The 17,444-nt window shown below is 37.1% G+C and overlaps 1 long non-coding RNA gene across 1 annotated transcript; it reads left to right on the top strand.

The window, feature by feature from the left end:
• Positions 1-828: 828 nt before the first annotated feature.
• LOC148216429 (uncharacterized) lies at positions 829-7,891 on the top strand. Its single transcript, XR_015795429.1, has 3 exons — positions 829-887; positions 7,241-7,364; positions 7,685-7,891. It is a non-coding gene; the product is annotated as an uncharacterized LOC148216429 (long non-coding RNA).
• The last annotated feature ends 9,553 nt before the right edge of the window (positions 7,892-17,444 follow it).

The raw sequence follows: 17,444 nt of genomic DNA, 5'->3' as shown, positions 1-17,444 counted from the left end.
CATATTATACTGTGAGAAGATCAATAATCTGTTCCTTAAATTCCATATAAGTCCACCAGCCCCCAAACCTATTGAAGTATCCCTCACTGTCTGCTCCCTCAGTCCTTCACACACAATGAAGAAAAGAAGGGAAAGGAGGAGGAGACTCAATCTCTACAGGAGTAATCTGGAGATTACAAGTGAGCTTTCAAAAAGATTACTAACAAGAGAGGATAGAGGCCAAGATTTCATTTGTATCTCCATCTCATCTCCTCTTTTGCCTGCCCTACTGAAGCAAACAGGATTTTAATTTTGCCCCACAGCAGATGGTGAAGCAATAGGATGCAGGGAGTTGTAGGAAACAGGGTGTAACAAGTGGATCCTTTCCCAGTTTGCATTTTACAGGTCTGATTTTCATACTGAAATTTACATGCTAACTGAGAAGGAGCTAATTTCCCATGTTACCAAATCATGCCCTAGAATCTCCTCATTTGAAACTCCTCCACTATGTTTTCACATTGCTTCTTGGTGATGATATAGAGAAGGGCCTTCTCCAATGTGTCATCTGTGCTGTGGTATGATCCAATCTACAGTGTGGCTGATCCCAGTGCTGACATGATTGTGATATTGTTTTAACTCCTTCCTTCTTTCCTTCCTTCCTTCCTTCCTTCCTTCCTTCCTTCCTTCCTTCCTTCCTTCCTTCCTTCCTTCCTATGTGATATACACACACACATATACATACACACGTACATACACACACACACACACACACACTGCCCCAGCAAATTTCTGCATGAGTTTTTATTATTTATTAGTTATATATCCTGTCTCTTCTCTTTTCTAGGAGCTCAAGGTGGGTGGATCATATCAGCTGTTTATTCTTTTTATTCCTGCAACAGCCTTGTGAGGTATTGTGCTGACAGAGAGTGATTGGCCTAAAGCCACACAGTAAACTTTCACAGCAATAAGGGTACTTAAATCTGGGTCTCCCTACTCTTTTCCAACAGTTGAAAGAAGGCGAGGTGGCATTCACAGTATTGATTGTCTTGCTTTTTTGACTCCTCTCCTGGGGATGCTGCTGGTCCTATCCAACACCTGACCCCTACTTCTTCATCTTATTTTATTTTATTTTGTTTTGTTTTGTTTTTTGTTTTGTTTATTTTATGCTATACTGTTTTTTTCTTGTGATGAATTTTAGCTACCTTTTTTCTGTTTTAATGATAATGAATTAATGGTTTTGTGACCAGATTAAATCACTCTAAGTTTTTCTGTAATAAGAATCAGTAGATAAATTCTTTTTAATAATTAAAGATTAAATTAATGCACAATCTGGGGGTCCTCCTGGACTTACAACTCCTGCTTGAAGAGCAGGTGGCAGTTGTGGCTAGGTTGGCCTTTGTACAGCTTTGAGTTGTGCACCAGTTGTGCCATTCCTGGATTGGGGGACTCTGCTCACTGACACTCATGCCCAGGTCACTTCCTGTTTGGATTTCTGTAATACTTGAATAGTATCCAGAAACTTCAGCTGGTACAAAATGCAGCAGTGCGGGCAGTTATGTGTGCCCCTAGGCACATGTTACACCCCTGCTCCACTAGCTGCATTGGTTCCCAGTTTGCTTCTAGGTCCAGTTCAAGGTGCTGTTTTTGACCTTTAAAGTCCTTCATGGCATGGGGCCAGGACTGCCTCTCCCTGATTACATCTGCCTATCCCATCAGGTCTACCAGAGAAGGCATGCTGCAGATCCCGTCTGCCAGGGAATTCCATTTGGTGGGTCCCAGGAGGTGGGCCTTCTCTGCCGTGGCGCCCACCTTGTAGAATCTTCTCTCCCTGGGAGTGAGATTAGCCCCATCCCTCTTAACATTCTACGTGCCCCTCAAGACCTGGCTATATGATCAGGCCTGGGCATCCCAGGGCACCAGGGAGATTTTGTGATGGCTCCGTTACTATGGTTAACAACATATTTTCCTGTTGTGCATTTTTTTTATAGTTTTAATTATTGTTTTATATGTATTTATGGGGTTTTTAACTGTTTTTTGTGAGATGGAGGCTATATAAATATGATCAGTCAAATAAATCATGTTTATTGCAACTGGCTTCAAGGTTTTGAAGGGGGGTTGGATAGCAGATACATAGATAGATAGTCCATTTAAGAAGAAAAGGGACAAAATTTACAGGATTTGTATAAAGCTCCTGTCCCTTCCCAGGTCATCCATACCAGTGGTTTGCAGCTGAAGTGCACACACTGCAGCAAAGCAGCCTCTTTGTTTTAAACTAAGCTCTTCCCACATGGCATCCAGCAGTTTCAGCCATGCACCCTGAATCCTCCATGTAGGGGTTTTTCTTTTCATTTGTTTGGAATTTTTTTTTTTGGCTAAGGAAAGCCTGGAGGATGGGAGAAGATAGTTGCTGGAGTCTGAAGTGTGAAGTGAAGGAGGCCCCAGCTTAAAATGAACATTATATCCTATAGATTTGCCCAGCTGATAGCAAGAAAAGCAAAGGATCATTTTAAAAATAAGCACAACTGCTTTTTCAACCAACCGGCTTGAAAAGAACCACAGGCCAGAGCCTCAAACCCCCAACAACTAGCATTTTCTCTGCAGCTGGATTCTTTAACACGAAACCATAAAAAGGTGATAAGACTTTCTGAATAATTTCCTTCCTTCTTACTCTAAAAATTCACTTCCAAGTGTTCTCCTTTGATAGACAGCTAAAACCCACATAACACACTCAGCCTGAAACTCCTGAAAGCAATTAGAAGGATTGTCTCCCATTATGTCTCTTTGATCAAAGGGATGAGTGAAAATGCCTGGTGGGTACCTTTCACTCATCTCCCTGCCAGTATACAGTTGTTAGTAAAGATACACAGTAAACATCTGGAAACTCCTCTCTGCATCCTTTGAGTTGCCTGTGTATGGGAAATTCATTAATTTTGATTCTGTTAACTAGAGACTATGGTTGTCTGTTTCAACCATTGCTACACATGTTTGGATGTCTTATGAAACCTTCTGTTGGCTTGTATTTGTATTTGATGAGTCATTTATTACATTAATTTATTAAGAAAACCACAGGTTTTAAATTGTAAATTTCAAATTTTAGAAGGACTCCCAACTTTTTGGGATTTTAAAAATTATTCATTATTTTTAACATAAGCACTTACAGAAAGTAGACAGCAAGCAGTGTCCCAGAAGAGGCCATCTCCCCTTGGCCAAATTTCTGACTTCTTTTCCTGGTTTATTACTTAAGTAGCAGGCTCCTGGTTTGAAGGTGAAGCAAGACAAGGGAGAAAGTGGTTCTAGCTTCATAAAGAATAATAATAATCTGCATTGGATTGTCATATACAAAAGATAAACTTTCTTTCAACTTGGGCTTACTTGACATAATGCACATATATCCATGTAGTTTCCTGGCAACAATGTGCAAATGACCTTGCTCAATTTGTTCACTACAGTTTTGGGAATTCTGGTGCTCTCCCACCCAAGTATTAACTAACCAGATTTACTCTTGCTTAGCTTTCAGTATTAGCCAAGGTTGGTTAGGTGCTGACATCTAGCTGGACATAGAATTGTTATTACCTTTTTTCCCAGAACTACTGTTATTCCAGTGCAGTTTTTGATTCAATAAAAATTCATGTGATTAACTACCTAAGATTGCTAAAACTATGTGATTGCAGCATTATTGCATTGCTGCTATATAGACATTGCACTTTTGATGAAGTGTATGATTGATTTTTTTTAATTAAGCGCTTCTAAAATGAAACTAGCATTTGTAAAATGGAATTAAATATCTAGCTTTCAATTAGTTGATAGCTGCCCTGACGGAAGCTGAATTTTGAGAGGTGGGACAAAATATTACGGCAGGACATTTGTGTTCTGAGTTTGGTTGGTGTTTCATGTTTTTGTAAAGAGTGTGCATAAAAAGGATTAAAAGTAGCTCTTCCTTCCACCAGTGAGTAATAGTGTCTGCTTATAAATGATTGTAGTGCTTATTCCTGTAGTTCAAAATGAACTCTGCCGTGAAGTCCAGCAGTATATACCATTATTAGAAAGTTCCGGGACAGAGAGATGGACAGAGCATTAAATCTGGACTAAAAAGTTTGGGATTCAAAGCTCAGCTCACCCATGGTGATCACTGACTGACTTTATTTCATCACTTTCTGTAGTCTAGTCTACCTCTTAGAAGTTTTGTGAAGCTGACCTGGAAAAGGGCCATCTACATTAGCGAGTGCTATTTGGAAACGTTTTGGGAAACCAACATCATTGATTAAATTAAATCAGTTGAATAGAAAGCTAATCAACTAAGTATTATTGATTGGTGGACTTTTGGGTAAATTCACATTAATATTATTGGTGTTCCTAAGCATTCCTTTTGAACTGTTGTCCTAATTCCCTCAGCCATCAGGCCACAAAGCACTTTGATGCTGAGAAGTAGCTTATATACACTTCAGTCCTTTTGATGTCTACACAGTGGTGAAAGTCACTGTGCACAGTGGACCTATTCTCAGGCATAGAGATATAGTTTTGCAGCCATTGTTACTTATGAGTAAATCAAATAAAACAATATGGAACACAAATAGGATTGTTCTGTAAAGGATATTATCCAAAACCTCTCTTTAGAGGCCACAATTCTTATGCAAAGCTTTAGCTAAATAAATAAATAAATAAATAAATAAATAAATAAATAAATAAATAAATAAGGCATTTGTGTTGTCTCCTAGACTGAGGGGAGACAACAGAATAGGTATTCATTTAAACTAATTTGCTGTGGAATTTCAAACAAAACTGCCATCTCACGTGCTGCTAATTGTCCTAAAACATTAAGTGTTTTTTATCTTTTAAATTTGGGGTGCTTACTTTGATCTGGTTTTTATCTTTCCAACCCAATAAAATTGTATAGAAATTGTAGAAAACGCTAAATATCTGTTAGTCAACAGGCAACTGAGTGAGATAGGATCACATTTTCCATGGACGGAGAAGCCAGCAAAAGGAAGATGAAGTTAAAAAATAGAGTGGATCCAACCAAAGGGTTTCAAGGGGGAAAAAGTCCCAGGGGAAAAATAATATTCGAATGCATCTCTGTGGGAGAAGAAGATGGGCAGCATCTTGGAATGTTTGAGATGGCTCCATTGTAAGCCCCTCCGTCCTCTTCACATGACCCGGAGTGGAATGTCTGTAGCTCACTCTGTGGTTCCTAGGACACACACAAACACAAATGCACATGGATGCAGCATGAGGGTTATTGGTGACTGGAACCCCTTATGGACTTTTTGCATAAAAATGAAAAAAAAAATGAACTTGTGATTTATGGCTTTGATGAGTAGACAGGATAGATTATAGAAAGAAGAGAATCATGATGTAACTGTAGGGAGAGAAGTTAAAATACAATTGTACTTATAACTGCTGTGAAGAATATCGGAAGCCACTTCTTTGTACCATTTTTTCTCTCTTTTCTATTTTTCTTCTACTCCCTCCCCCCGTTTTGCACTTTTAGCTTTCTCTTTGTTTTCTTCCTTTTTCTTTTTTCTTCCTTACTTATATTAGTTTTATTAGTTTTTATCTTTCTTTTTTAAAGTTATATTTAAAACTATATTATATTATATTATATTATATTATATTATATTATATTATATTATATTATATTATATTTATTATGCAGTATGAGGGAAGAGCAGAAACCCACACCCACATGGAACACATTACTTTGTTCCTCAGAAGAAAATAGAGACATTTCCTACAGTCCATGTTGGTAAAGGAGCTGGAAAGAATTCCAGAAGCTTTCCTTATCATGTCTTAATTGTATAGTTCTTGCATTTAAGTAGCATTTCCACTGAGCTTCATGATACTCACCCTCCTCATTATTACTGTTTCATATTATTTGCATTTCTAGCTTCTTACCCCATGGAGTTTGGGATTTTATTTTTTATCTCTCAGTTTCAGATTACTTTAGCTTCTGTCTTAATTTAAATGCTGGAAGAACATAACAGATTATTTAAGTGAGTGAAAGTTCTCCACTTCCCTTCCTCCCAGCTTTTAAAGCCTGCCTAACAGGCTTCACTAGTTCTCAACCTCAAAGGTTGGCAACCTCTTTGCTTAAGTGGAGACAGCCTAATCCATTGCAGAAGACATGCTATGGATCTGCAAAATAGAAACTCTCTTGTCTCCTCTATCAGATCATCTACTGATTCATTTCCAGTATCTCTCTTTTCCTTTCTTCACCCTTGTTTGAAGGTGGCAAAATAGTTGAAGAGACTAAATGCTGGGTTTCTTGCTGCTGAAGTAATCCTTGATTATGCAAACTTCCAAGAAATTCCCATGAAGAAAGCAACTCAGGATCTGTACATTATGCCAATACCTATAATGAAAGGGTGCAAATTTGTCAAATGACATGTAGTCACTTAACAATTCACTGGGGTATTGGTACAATCTGGAATATTTTGGCAAGGGCATCAGTAGTAACAGTGGAGTTTTAAGGGGTAACGTAACAAATATAGGAAATCAGAAATAGCCAACACCATGTGAAAGAGATGCAGGCTGGCACATAGCTTGTTCACACAAGAACAAGGCCAAAGTTCCACCATAACTCATTCAGAGGTTCCTGCATTTAAATTAACTCAACTGAAATTAGTTACTTGGTTTGTTTAAAATAATCTCTCCTTTTACTCTTCTTACACCCTTACTGAATGAATAGAAACCAATGTAGGATTGTAGTTAAAGTGGTGCACTAGGCATGGAATGAACCAGTCCAAATACCCTGTCAATGAAGGAATCTCACTGATGACATGGTTATCTCTCAGCCTCCTTTATTTCACAAGGTTGATATGAGAATAAAATGGGGGCAGAATATTGGTGGAAACGCTCAGGCTGAAGCACACACTGAAGACAATACTATGAAGCAGTGCCTGGCATGTATACAGCACACTGAAGAGCTGTGAAAAAATGCTTCACTGGATACCAGGGACATTTATTTATTTATTTATCATATTTATATATCTGCCCATCTCACAGAACATGACTCTGTGCATGTCAAGCACATGCATAGAAGCAAAGCTCCTTGTTGAGGCTGATTGACTCCACCTTGGTCAAAATTGATGAAACACCTCATCAAGACAAATTACGGCCAATCTACACGGGCCACTATACAGTAAATAATGTTGTTGTTTTTTTAATTTTTACCTAATTACGTTTATCTTTTCATTCTACCAATATTATCAAAGCAACAGATCCATCTCCTGTATTTTATTATCACAACATGCTTATAAATTAGGTTTGGATGTGAAAATGACTCATGAAGATCCAGTGAACTGGCTGATTGATGAAGAATCTGAAGCTGAGTCTGCCTAGGTGAAATCCTGAATTCAAGCAGCTATACTTCACCAGCACACTATTGGGTATGTAAATAAATATTGAGAAATATTATGTGTATATGTTTTGTCCATGCAAAACAGTCTTAAGGCTATATGGGCAAAACACTGATGCATAGAGTTTTGGTTTGGCTTTGTGCTTTTTTGTGTGAGTATTCCTGAAAGTTTGTTTGGTAATTAAAAGATCAGCTGAAACATGGTCACACTAAAAGAGTGAAGGAAAGATGCAACATGGAAACCAGATTTGAAAAGCAGCTAGTGTAGAAAATAAAATTCAGTGTCACTGTGACTATTTACACTTAAAAAAAACAAAACTATCTAATAAAACAGATATCTTTATTTCCTAGGGGAATGCCTAAAATGAGGCAGTTGTGAAGATAAAATTGGACAAACCCCTTACTAGTTCCACAGATCAGTGCCATTGCTGGAAAATCTGCTCTACATTGCATAAATGCGTTAGAATCACAAATGATGTTCTATCTAGTGCAATGCAAATTTACGGATATTTCTTTGTGTCACAATGAGGCTGAAGTCCTATACTCCAGGGGTAGACTAACTGGTGCTCTTCATATATTTTGAATCAGAACTCCCCCAATCGCCTACCATTGATCATGCTGGCTGGAGCCAATGGGAGTTGAAGTCCAAAGCATTTGGAAGGCACCAGATTGCCTAGTCTTGCTATACATACTTATTTGGGAGTGAACTTTGTGGAATACAGTAAGATAGATCAGTGACTTTAAGAGATTTTTTATCTTTTCAGAGGCCATATCTGAAGCTGGAAAATGGCCAAGGGATAATCTAGTTCAGCTCTAATAAAGTTTTGTCTTTCCACAACAATTGCAATCGGTGGGGGCATCGAACTAACCTTGGGTGATCATAAAAAACGGCTGAGCAGGATCAGGACTGATTAGTACTTGGACAGGAAAGCACTGGGGATCCCAGACTGACTAGTTAAAAAATACCCCACTTGACAAAGCACTACTGTATTGTTGCCAAGGCAAGTTACCAGAAGACAAGCTGGACTTCAGGGAGTCTTTACCTCCCTCCAAGATTCTGTAAATCACATTTGCAGAAATAAAAGGAAAAAAAAATACAAGTCAATAAGGGGTGAGACATCATCTTGATTCCCCGGTGAAAGAAATTTAGATGAACAGTGCCAGAGAAAAGGACTAGTGAAGAAGTATCGGTGTTATTACAGGACCTTTAACATGGTTTTGATGATGTAGTGTTGAACATGGGTGCTGTGGTTACAGGTCTGTTATTTGCTTTGATATACAGAAAATTCTAATGTCAACCTCTCCGACTAGGGCTAGTGAACTCCTGGGAGTTCCTTGGTAAATTCTGCCCTATTTTGTATGTTGTGAAAGTGTTTTTTCCCCTATCTCATTACTAGTAAGTAGAACAATATCTTTAAACATTTGCAAAGGTGGGATGCGAGAAAGGTTGTGGTTACCTTATTAAGTGCATGAGGTGGCCTAGAGTTTCTGTATCTCTTTTATACAAAAAATTACTTGTATTCACAGCAGCAGAACTTCTGTTCTTACCACTTTATTTCCTACATACAACATTGCATGGATTATCCAAAATATTGTGCAGAGAAAGAACATTTTCTGTGAATATCAGCTCTTCACATATTGGCTTTATTTCCTGCAACACTGGAGGATTGTGTATGGAGACTAGATCTTAATACCCAGTTTTCTTCCACTGGCATTTTCAAGGGTGGTCTTGTAACCAAGACCATGATGATCTTGTATGAATGTATGATCAAATCATTGCAGGATTTGCTGCTGATTTAAAGGTGTAGAAATACAGTCTGTTCCACTTTTAGAGTAAAAGAGAGAGATTCACTTAGCTACCATCTACTTAAAAAAGACAAGTAGGACATTTTGTGGCCCCTTCCACTGCAAATTCTTGAAGAAATTCTCTCTTCCTATCTCTCTCACTTATATTTTCAGTTTGCTCCCATCCTATATGAAAGGCAAAAAAAGAAGATTCAGCAAAGTGTTAAGGGTGTCAGTTCTAGGTTCGATGAGCTAATGATTAAACTCAGTAGAAGGCAACTTCCTTCCAAATAAATGTTGTCAAATCCTATTGATCTGTGCCTAAATTTGTAACATAGGCTGGGTAAATGCGTTAACTTTTTTTTTCCCCCTGATAATGCATTTTAATGCAGTGGTAGAATTATGCTATATTTGGATGGTTGTTTGATTGCTCTAATAAATGTATATAACTTTTAAATTTTATTAATATTAGTTAAATGTATCTACATCACACAGTCCCTAAAAGTGGAGTGTCAGAATAATGGCATTCATTCATTGCCACAATGTTAATACTAGCAGAACTACTTCCTTTTCTTAGATACTTCATGGCACTGTTGCTCCAGATTTCTGATAGCTGGGCCAGAGACATTCCCCGCCCCCTGCCCTGATTTAGACGTTTCCCACTGATTTTCCCCCCTGATTACCTAAGCTTACTCTGAGGACATAATAAGGCAAATAATCTTATAAGGGCTATATTTCATTCTTGGAAATACAATATAATAATATTTTAGATAAATAATTTTTCAGGTCTTTCATCAAACCAGGAAAGGCTATATTTCGAACATCTTCAGATTCTGCTAGAATCTAGTAAAAAATATCAAGTATCTGGAGAATGCCAAATCATTTAGACTAGACTACTTGAACTGTCCATCTTTATTAAAGGAAGGCCTTTCAGTATGAATTACTTTTTTATTTGGAAAGTCATTGAAAAATATGTATAGCAGTGAATCTTGATGATGAATGGAAGTGGAATGTTAAACAAGATATAGTGGAATGGAATGGAACAAGCAGAACAGAACAGAACAGAACAGAATTCTGCTCTTTTTCTGATACCATCCAAAGACAGCCTCAAGTTGTATAAAATCTGCTAGGCCTTGTCACCCATTACCTTGCAGGGAAGTGAGGTGGCTGTAATTACCCAATCTAACAGAGGCTGTAAAGGGTTGGCAGTGGAGTCAGAGAATTTCATCCTGGTATTGCTTTTCCCAATCCAAGGATGCATGGAGAACCTTTCAGTTCAATAGCGGGAAAGACCCAAAGACCAGCCGAAAGTTATCTCATCACTTCAGTGATCGGACTGAACCCAGATCTCCCTGTTTCCAGACTAACTCATTAAATGTGATATACTAGTTCATATTGGTAGGACATTTTTTTAGTGGTAATATTTTTATTTTATTTTATGGAATTCATTTTAGAATGAATGAATATGGCCTTTGACTAGAAAAAAGTCCAAGGATGGCTCTCAGCCAGTATATTCTCAGACCAAGCCTGCAGTCTTCACATGGTTAAGCTGCCCCTTTCAGTGATTTAAGAGATGGATTTTGAATAATCTAACTAAGGACCGAATCACTGCTTATTTCCAAATACATTTATTCGTGATGCCATGGACTACTTTTGGAGTCTGTTCTAGTTCACTTTATTCTGTTTTTGCCTTCCCTGACAAAGCTGATATTTATGTTGCTACCTTTCTTACGATGTGACTGATTTAAAAATAAAAAGATGGTACTGAAACATCCTTCTTGTGATCTTCAATGCAGAGGTTTTTTAGATGTTATCTTTGCAGCTGCTATAAATACAAAAGTACTAAGGAAATTTCCAAAAGACATAATTGAAATCATAAACACATGTGTAGTAAATTCATACTGTACCTGTAAGAACCAATATGATGTAGAATCAATGATATTTGGTATATTGGAGGGTAGAGTTGAAATGTTTGCTGCCACTTCAGAACAAAGAAACCAGGATTAAACTTTTTAGAGCATTGTCGTATCATCTCTTCCCTTAATAATTAGGAGAACAAGCAAGCAGTTACTAGAACCCTAAGGTCCACCAAATGAAATTGTGTGCAACTTAGAAGGAAAAAATTAAATAAGTGATACTTGTCATATCAGAACTGAGTGGAATCTATGGCCAACCCAACCCACTCTGGGTTACTTCTCTAAATTTCATCATTTCAGCAGTAACAAAAATGATGGGGGAATGAACCGAGGAACAAATCATTGCATTGTCATTAATACAGGGCTGGACCGAATTAATCAGGGCTGTAGAGCCGATGAAGGAGAAGGAGAAAGAAAAAGGAAGGAGGGAGGGAGGGAGGGAGGGAAGGAGGGAGGAGGAGAAGTACTATTACTACTGCTACCTACTACTACTTGGAAAAAGACAGTGGTAAATTTATTCTATGTTGCCAAGAAAAGTACATGGATACATTCATGAAATCATCAAGCACTGAGTTTGACATGAAGGAGATTTTATGTTTAGTTATTTTTAAATAGTCTGGAGTCAAGAAGGTTTTTTTCCATGTACCTGTAAACTAGAGATATTGTAAAGTTCATCATGTGTGTATATTTCTCCTCCCCTCCCCACTTCAAACAGTTTTCCACTTATTTTTCTTCCAAGAAGGGTTCTTTCAGGGGTTCCCACACTGAGGGGAAAAAAAAAAGCCTGTATTGTTCCACTTATATCTTACTTTTCCTTTAGGAACTTAAGGGTTGTGTATGAGTCTCACTTTTATTCCCCAAAAAAGACCCTGTGAGGTAGGCTGGAATGAGAAATATGACTGACCCAAACTGACCTCTGGATGAATCGTGACCTTGCCCTGAGTTTCCCCAGCCCAACATTTTAACCCAGTGTTTCTCAGACTTTCTGCAGTCATGGAACACTGACTAAACATTTGGAAAATATGGGGCCATCCAATTAAACACACTCCTTCTCCCAACATTTTTATCCTTAAGGCAATAGGAATTTGTGTATTTTTAGGAATAAAATAATTACAGTGGCAGTTTTGTACGCATGTTCCTCCTCTCCATTTTTAAAGGCCTTTTGAAACCAACATTTGTCCCCAAATTTAAATTCAAAATTAAGTATGTGTTTATAGTTAAAATTATTTTATGAACTGCATGCCACACAACCCAGGATTTCCATCCCAATGAAATGTCATTTTTCAATACTCATTGTCATATTCTCTACACTTTTTTTTTCTTTTTGGTTTGCTTGTGTAAGATCACATTCTATCTATCTATCTATCTATCTATCTATCTATCTATCTATCTATCTATCTATCTATCTATCTATCTGTCAAATTTATACACCACCCGTCTCACTATACAAGTGATTATAGGAAGCTTACACATAAAAAATAATAAAAACAATAAAAATATTTACAAAAATATATAAATACAGGCTTAAAAGACTAGGGAAGCGACATCAAACCACCAACCACCCCCAGTTCTGTGAGCCCCCATTAGATCCCCATGCTAAGTGGCACAGCCAGGTCTTCCTGCTCTTCTGGAAAGCCATGAGAGTGGGGGCCAATGCCACCTCAGGGGGCAAGATGTTCCACAAAGCAGGGGCAACAGTGGAGAAGGGTCTCCTCAACCCCACCAGTTGAAATACTTTCGCCAACGGGGTCCGTAACATGCCCTTCCTGCCAGACTGGGTGGGATGCGGGGATGTAACCAGGATGAGACAGTTCCTCAGGTAACCTGGGCCCATGCCATGCACAACACATATGGGCTTTGTACAACACATTCCCACTTTGCACAATATATATGGGTTCATACTCAAGATCAGTTTGCTATTATCAATTTCCTGAATTTTAGTATTCATTTTGTTACTTACATGGTTCAATGAACCAGTTTTCAGCCACTGATCCATTCTTATGAACCATCTGACCAGCAGTGAATGGGAGGAGTCTGTGGTATGTCCTTATGGACTATTGATGGTCCATAGACCAAAGCTGAAGAACCCTTGCTTTAACTACTGCACTAAACTAAACTGACTCTCAAGTGCATGTACTGATTCTTATCTTCTTTACCAAAGTTCATTGCTACTAGGGAACTTTACTATCCTTCCTATCCTTAGTGACTTAGGAACAGGGTTTGTTGTACATTCTTTTAAAGCAAAAATAATGTTATTGTCATTATAGTTGTTTTTAATACAAGCACATTTTTATTCAGACTTCTAACGAAAAATGAGATATTACACTCTTAATGTTTTAGTTGCAGTTTTATTACAATATTGTAACTGATTTTATTTTATGTTTATGAATACATTAATTTTATAAGAATATTAATACATTTTTAGAGTTGTCTGCTTCGTAGCTCTAGCCCATTTATAAATCCATTGGATTAAAAAATGGAAAAGCATGAATTTAAATAAAAAGATAATTTGGGGTGTATGTGAATGCCCTGTCTTTCATTGCATAGTAATCTCTCCCAGTCTACAGCTTCTTTAGCTTTACAGGGTTCTGTTAAGTTCCAAGAAAAGACATCATGAAGGACATCTGGAATTTTTGAGATTGGAAATGTGGGCAACCAAGAAGATTTCAAAATGATGGAAAGATATGTAACAGAGAATTGCAGCTTCATTAATAGTGTCTGCTTTCACCTCCAACAATAAAATAACATCTAACACACAACCAAAAGAAATGCAAAATTTTTTCTCATGCACTCTGAAAAATAGAAGCCTTTTTCAGAGGAAGAAAAATGTTGAGATATGGCAAGGCAGATCACCATGAGCTTTATTTCTACTTAAGATATTAAAGTGATGTTATTTCGTAACCTAGTCTTGTTTTGTATTATATGTGCCAAAATACAGTAATTGGATCTTACGTATCTTTAAAGCATATCTTTCAACCACAGGGTTCTTCTTTCGCTTTTCTGTATCTTCCTAGTGAATTCTGTAAAGTCATCAACATAGCTTTGGATTTGATTAAATATGGACGTTCCTAATTTTTTGTTTATTTTTTCTCTGCTTTCATGAGGACTACTCATTGCACAAATATATGTACGCACATCTCTAACTGAACAAACTATTGGAGGAGGAAAGAGAGACAGAGTTCAAGAATAAAATCCTACGTGCCACTAAAGTGTCTGGGGTGCTCACATCCACATCCTTTTGGTGATATCATCTTTATATTTAAGGAGAACTGACACATATGGTTTTCCTCTTCCACTTAATGTTTTGCTCTCCAGTAAATCCACATAGAAAGGCTTTCTTCCTCTCTAGAGTTCCAAATGAAAGGCTTTTCTTGTCCGATGGTGGGATAGCCTGCCAAGAAACAAATTTACACTGGAGAACATCACTTATTTATGGGACACCGATGTCATGGAAGTCCATCGTCTTCTCAAGCTTTTTTGAAAAGTGTCAGGTTGACCTAACCCAGCAGAGTTCATATGATCAAGGCAAATTTGGCAAGGAGCAAAACCAATAGCCACTGCAAAACCCTTAACCAAAACACTCCTTTGGTTCGTTTGAACTTCTCTATAGTTTGTTCAGATTTTTTCTTGTCAATTAAGTTAGCAGTGGATAACTCATTCAGTATTGTTAGACAAAATCCCCATTCTGTCGATCTTCTAATTAGATGACAACAGAAATGCTAGCTTTTCCATTCTTTTATTTTTCCTCTTGCTTTTGACTGTCTTTGGAGATACATGCTGAGGTGTTGGGTAAAAGAAGAGCACTGTTAGAAAATATCCTGTCTTTTCTCTTTTTAAAGCCACATTAGGATTTCTAATAAGTGCTCTTTAATAAAGCTAAATACTGATTCCATGTAGCAGAAAGAAGATATGTCAAAAGGGAAAACAATTACAATCATTTTGAGTAGAATTGACTTCCATTGTATTTAAACAATGGAACAAAGTTTGTATTCTTTTTTTTTTAATCCACATATGCCCTGATTTAGAATGTAACTAAGAATATCCTAAATGTAAATAATTCAAATTTACTTTAAAAATGGAACAGGAGAGAGCAAAAGAAAGAGAAATGGATGGTGGGAAGGTAATATACTGGATTTAATAATCTCAGATTGTCAATTCCTTGTCAGTGACACATAAATCCTGCTGGATCAGGAAGTGGTAACTGTAAGTATTTCTAGTTATCAGGACTGCCAGATAATATTTTAGCATCTACCTTAATTAATGAACTGGGCTGGCAATATGCACAGTATATTATCTATATCTGGTTTAGGAATTACAGTAATATATTCACTAAGGGAATCTGGTAAGGTGTAAGATTCAGATACACTAGTATAAAATTAGAGGTTTAGGGGACAAAATACCTGTGTGCTTTGTTCTGGCCTTGGTATTTTATTATTCCTTGTGCTGTTAGTTTTAATTACACTAAAATGAATTATTGCGATTATTTAGTTATATGCAAAGAAAGCCCTTGATAACATTTATAGGCAATATGTATTTTTTAGTCTTTCAAAATTTTATAAATCCAATTTTTAAAATAAATAATAATTTTTAAAATTCTTCTGTCAAGAAGAAAGAAGAGGAGGAGGCAACATTAAGGGAATGTTATCTAACTTAGTTTACTGGTTTCCAATAAATACAGGGTCCCCCCCCTTTCCTTTATTGTTTGATTTGTACTTGATACTTTTAGGATGTGGCACAGAAAGTAATGGTTTGACACATGGTAATATTTGAATTAAACTATGTTGCTAAAATTAACTTTCCCTGGATGGAGGGAGTCACTTATCTTGGGCTGAGAGTAACTAGAGAACTCCCCACCATGCACATTTCACTCCAGAAGTTAGTTAGTTAGTTAGTTAGATAGATAGATAGATAGATAGATAGATAAATAAATAAATAAATAAATAAATAAAAACTCTGTGTCAAATCCATATTTTGTGCTCCCATCACTAATGTCATTTATTTATTCAATTTATATCCTTGAAGGCAGTGCACATAGTGCTCCCTCCTCCTCACAACAAAGTCCTATGAGATGTATTGGGCTGAAAGAGAGTGGTTGACCCAGAAAGTCACCGAATGAGTTTCTGTGACTGAGAGTGGACTAGAACCTGGGTCTCACCACTAGTCCAACACCTTTACCATTATACCACACTGGTTGTCATAAAAACTTTTTCTCAGCTTTGCATTGGTTCAGGCAGGTTAGTAATGAAGATAGCTTTAAAACCATGTATGACTCAGCAACTGGATACTTTTAAGACCAAGATGAATCTGTCTGCTCACCCAATAAGATCTGGGAGAAATGGGTTGCTGAAGATCCCACCACTAAGGGGATGTCATCTCAGGGATCCTGGGCATGAGCCTTCTCAGTGATGGCCCACTCCTTTGGAACAGCTTACTCCTTGATATCCAGGCCATCCCTACCTTACTATATTTTCAAAGAGCCAAGAAAATATGGTTTTTCATGAAGGCATTTGGGAAAAACATGAAGATCATGCTATCCCAAAGGGAGACACACCTGGGTGATTGAATTATAAATGATGGTTTTGTTTCGAATCCTATTACTATGATTAAATTATAATAACGTATAGCAGTATATAAATTGAAATAATACCAACAAAATAACAAGTAAATAAGTATATCTAGCTTGCTTAAATTTCTCTTTAATGTAAGTTGGAATTAAATGTAATTAATCAAATAATTGCATGTGATTACTCCATGCATTTAGTTGTTTCACAAAAATTGAATTTGGTATCAGCTTTTGTAATGGTTCTGGAAACAGCAGTGAAGGCTTAGCAGAATGACGGTTGCTGCGTCCCTTCCTGGGGCCTCAGATAAAACTTCCTTAACCTAACATATAGAAATGAGGGGTTGATGAGGATTGCTAGGCTGAAGAAAATGGAAGAAGCAGACTTGCACTGCAAAGTTATAATTTAAAGTTATGGCAAGGGGAGCAGAATAATGGCCAATCCAAGCATACTTTTTAAAAGCAATCATAAATAAAAATGTAAAGTGTAGCTATTTGCAAAATCAAATCTTGCGCTGTTAAATGTTTTGTTGACATAGCTGTAGCAGAGTGGATTTATAAATTCCATTTATTTTACAACAGAAAATACTTGCAGTGAAGAAATAGGGGTTGACTGAACTAAAAGTGCAGTAAACATCCTTCTGGAAGGAAGTATGTCTCTAGAATCTGCAGTATCCACCCATTTTTAGGGGGAATGCTTTCATCCTTCAGCAAAACAAACAATTACTAACTTATGCATCATAAGTTAATTTCTATAGAAGAATTTAACACTAATCTGGAGCATTTGATGTTAGTCTTATGGAAGCATTAAACCTTTGATGAACTTGGAATCCTTCACATTTTACTGAGG

The sequence above is a fragment of the Python bivittatus genome, unplaced genomic scaffold, assembly GCF_059951505.1.
Source record: "Python bivittatus isolate LINGU-HERP-01145 unplaced genomic scaffold, Pbiv_v1 ctg000060_np1212, whole genome shotgun sequence".
In the NCBI taxonomy this organism is placed as follows: Eukaryota; Metazoa; Chordata; class Lepidosauria; order Squamata; family Pythonidae; genus Python; species Python bivittatus.
The sequence above is the reverse complement of the archived record's forward strand: the minus strand, read 5'-3'. Positions and strand labels throughout refer to the sequence as shown.